General features: G+C 34.3%; 1 pseudogene; it reads left to right on the top strand.

Moving 5' to 3' along the window:
• Positions 1-2,736: 2,736 nt before the first annotated feature.
• Positions 2,737-3,716, top strand: LOC127674007 (vomeronasal type-1 receptor 4-like; annotated as a pseudogene).
• The last annotated feature ends 1,028 nt before the right edge of the window (positions 3,717-4,744 follow it).

The following is a 4,744-nucleotide window of genomic DNA, read 5'->3' as shown; positions in this document are numbered from 1 at the left end:
TGGGAAAGGCCCTACGAATCAGTGATGTTGTAAATGTCAAGGATATTTTCCTATTTGAAGTTGGCCGCATACTGAAGGGAAGATGACGTTGTAATGGGCAGTTTTGTACAATGTTCATCTAGGATGGATATCATGCTTATCACATCCTGGTTCCTTGTGTGGTGATACTGGATTGTCCCTACAATAAGATGTTTCCAAATTTTCATAGTTGTGGTTTGTACTTATAGTTTTGGTCATAGCAGGAAAAGATTTAATGATAGCCCTATGTCCACAGCAAATAGTTTTTTATATTGTTTAAATTTGTAAAATGAATTTTTTTTCAGATTCTGTTTATGTAACATAGTTAAATGACCTTTCCAAACTTCATTACTAAAAATTTTAGTTAAACCTGTGAAATCATAAATAGAACCCTTTAATTTCAAATTGCTAATATAATAATATCTTTTGTATGTATGCTTGTATTTATGTGTAGGTTCCATATAAGTCTAGATGCAATCTCCATTAACTGCTAGTTTATTCAGAAGACAATCTCAGTTGGCCTTCTTTAGACAAAATTCATGTTTTGTTTTTGAGTCATGATCTCCCAATTGCCTGTTACTCTTATTACACTATGGGCTGTTCAGTGATCACAAGTAAATTCCTGTGTCTGACTCTCCAGTGCTTTGAATAAATGTGAATGACAGTAACATGTCCATTGTCATTCCTACTCTGTTCTTGTTTAGAGTCATATTGGCAAAGATTTATGGGTATATCTTCTGATGCTCCAAGGAGATAAAGCCTCAAAGCAAATTATCATTTTCTATGGATCTTACAAATGTACTCTTTTCTTTTTGAAATGCTCTGTGAGCCTCATGTGCAAGCACTGAATTGTTGATCTCTTAATAAGAACAGGGCTCCAAAATCTGCATTCAGTTCAGTGTGGTTTTCTATATAAACTGATCGATGCTGATAACAATACAGATAGCATTATATCAGATTTTATTTATGTATTAGGAATATATTCACATATGTATATGTCTAAATTATATGAATATATCCATATACATATATTTATATATAAATATATGTGTTTTATATATATACACACACATGCACACAAACACATACACACACACACACACACAGAGAGAGAGAGAGAGGGGAAAGAGAGAGAGAGAGAGAGAGAGAGAGAGAGAGAGAGAGAGAGAGAGAACTTATTGAAAAAGGATGTCATGATGTAACTGTGAGCAAGGAGGAGTGAGTGAGAGGCTTTGGAATAAGAAAGGGGGAGGGGAAATGCGATAATTATGTTATGATCAAAAACTAAATTAAAAATAAGTTTTAAGATTATATGTCAGCACACTAGTTCTTTATTTTATGTGAGTTCTAAAGATTGAATATCCACTTTCCAACTGTGATGCAATCAGTTTAGCAACTAAGCTTCCTGTTCATCTCAATAATGATCTTTGCCACAGTGTTATTCACATACTAGTTTTCTTCTTTCATAGCTGATTACTAGTTTTGAATCAATATCATGAAAGTAATATTATTCTAATCTTCATTTGAGATTGGCCAACCCTGGTTACATTCTGAAATTATGAAATTATTTCAATATAAAAATATTTGTTCAATCTTAACCTCTCAAATTCAAGTGAGACAGGTATTTTGGTTGATTAGACTGTATTAAAAACTGTATTTTATATGATTCATGCACTTTCGGATACAATGGAAATAAACTGTCTGTCAATTGACCATTTCAAAATGTAGCTGGCATAGCATCATTGAGCACAAAATTATGTGGCTGTGTGTATAATCAGCCAGCTAATGTTCCCATTTCTTATGTCACCAAACTGCCCCAAGTTACTTTTGAATCATTTTTACTCCTCGTTGTAGTTTTCAATAAATGAAAAGCCTTTTTTATTAAATTTGAAAGGTATCTTAAATATGTACTCTTCATTGAGATTTCTGGATTTAATTTGGTGTGGTAAATATAACTATACTGTGTGTTTCTATTAGAAAAAAAAATCTGTGTTTGTTTTTAGTACAATGACCTGTACCTTTGAATTGCAATTTTTACTGTATTATTATTTGTTAAGAGTTTACCACTTAGGATAGTTTTGCTATTATTTGTTAAGAGTTTACCACTTAGGATAGATAGTCTTCCACAGTCTGATGCCAAATGAGCTAGCATGGATGTATCATTACATGTAAGGTTTTGTGAAATTTAATGATTGCTCTTCCTCAGTGTACCATGTTCTAATTTTTAATGTGAATGTATGGTTACAGTCTTCTACCCCTATAATAATCATCTTCTCAAATAGTACACATGTATTCCATAGTATAATTAGAATGTTATGGCTTCAGTGAAACATTTGGAGTGTATGGATTTCTTTCACGTTGAAAATAGTTACTAAAGTCTGTTTCCTTCTAGTATGAGTCGTAAGCAGTTCAATGTTGATTTTCAAAGTGAGAATTCATTCCACTTGAACACACTAACTATTGCTTCTCAAAAGGTGGAGCACCATTATTCTTAATGTTTACATTTTTATGAAGTGTAGTGGAACTTCTGTCCATTAATATGGCAATTTATCAATCTCAAATTTTTTCACTGAAAATTATTAATGATGATAAAGTATTTCATTTGGAACAGATACTTGCTGCATGGTACACAATGACCTTGAAAATATAAATTCCAGTGATTCTTGTACACACAGAGATCATAACTTAGAAAATTTCAATGCATGACTTGGCGCAGAGATGTGATTATTGCCATAATTTGAAGGAAAAATTGCTGAATGACATAATGGATTTTAGGAACATGGCAATAGGACTTGTACTCTCACTTCAGAGTGCACTTGGTATTCTGGGAAATTTCTCTGTTCTCCTTTACTATTTAATCCTTTGTAACAAAGAATGCACATTAAAGATCATAGATATAATACTTATACATGTATTCACATCAAACACCTTGTTTATTCTCTCCAAAGGACTTCCAGAGGTATTTTCAGTTTTTGGATGGAATGAGTTATTTGATGATGTTGGATGTAAACTGATTTTGTATGTTCAAAGAGTTTCTAGGAGTATGTCAATCAGCATGACCTGTCTCTTGAGTGTCTTTCAGGCAATAACCATCAGCACCAGAAACTCCTGCTGGAAGGAATTTAAAGTGCAAAAAAGCAAAGTTTATGGGCCTGTTCATTTCTCTCTGCTGGATCCTGTTCATGTTAGTAAACATACTTTTCCCTGTATATGCATCAACCCATAGAAATAGCAAAAATAAAACACAAGAAAAAGATACTGAATTCTGCCACTCTATAGGCCGTGATGAAGTTGTAGATTTAATGTATACAGCATTTTGTGTGTTTCCTGAAGTCCTGTTTTCTTTGCTCATTGTATGTTCCAGCACCACCATGATTGTCATAATTTATGGACACAAGAAGAGAGTTCAACACATTCTCCGCACTCATACTTCCCCCAGAACCTCTGCAGAAAACAGAGCCACACAGATCCTGGTGGAAACCATTCTGATCCTGGTTTTCACCTTTCTAGCACTTTACACTCTCTCTTCAATTTTACAAGGCTATATTGTACTTTCACATGATCCCAGTTGGTGGGTAATGAATATCACAGCCATCATTTCTATGTGTTTTCCAACTACAGGCCCATTTGTGATGAGTCGTGATTTCACTGTTTTCAGATTCTACTTTACCTATATAAGAAATATAAAACTTCCTTAATCTTGTAATGAATCTGAAATTGTACATTTAATGATGAATATCTAATCTTTTTCTCTTGTGCTATTCAAAATATTAGTGTAATAGTGAAATAATATATGAGGAGGTCATACCCACTTAGTAATTATTTTGCAGCAGAATAATACTATGTTCTCTCTTATAACTTACACCCTGGATAATCCCAGATTCTTAGCCAAATTAATAGTGCATACTAGAGACTACATTTCATTGAGTAAGTCTATGACTTTTCTTAAAATGTGGTTGGCTACTGGTGTTTTATTTTTCTCACCATTGCTTAAATAGGACCACTTGTCAGGCCAGTGTTTTTTGTTGTTGTCCTCACAGTTTACAATTGATTCTTTTCTTCCTCTAGGAGAGGGCATTATGACTACCAATACTATGAAAGCTAATAAAAAGAGATAAATGTAACTGCTTGGTTTCTTCATGCTTAATGCCTCTAGTATTTTCTAGTTTTATATGTCTGCACAGTTAGTGTGTGACAGCATGCACAAGACATATGCAATCCGAAGTCAGACAATATTCCAACACTAGTAGAAGGGGAAAATAGGCATGCATTTTGAGCACTACTTGAAATTCTAGTAGCATTGGAAATAAAGACAAAGATTCATTTTTCAGATATGATGGGACTACTTGTTAGTCACATTCAGTGGTAAGCATTACAGCCAGGAGTATGTGGGCAACAGGAAGTAAACTTAATGGGATTTAAAATAAGATAATTTGAAGTACAAAGCAGATCTCAGAGAATGTGGAAGAGAGGTTGACTTTTAACAAGATACAGTATGTGTGCGTATATATACACATATCTATATTTATTTACATTTCAAATGTTATCCCCTTTCCTGGTTTCTCCTCTGCAAACCCACTCTCCCATGCCCCCTTACCCTGCTTCAGTGAGGGAGCTGCCCCACCCACCCACCTACCCACTCCCACTTCACCACCCTAGCATTCCTCTACAGTGCAGCATCAAGCCTTCAGAGGACCAAGGGCCTCCCCTCCCATTGATGCCTAAT

This window comes from Apodemus sylvaticus, chromosome 23, assembly GCF_947179515.1.
Source record: "Apodemus sylvaticus chromosome 23, mApoSyl1.1, whole genome shotgun sequence".
In the NCBI taxonomy this organism is placed as follows: Eukaryota; Metazoa; Chordata; class Mammalia; order Rodentia; family Muridae; genus Apodemus; species Apodemus sylvaticus.
The sequence above is the reverse complement of the archived record's forward strand: the minus strand, read 5'-3'. Positions and strand labels throughout refer to the sequence as shown.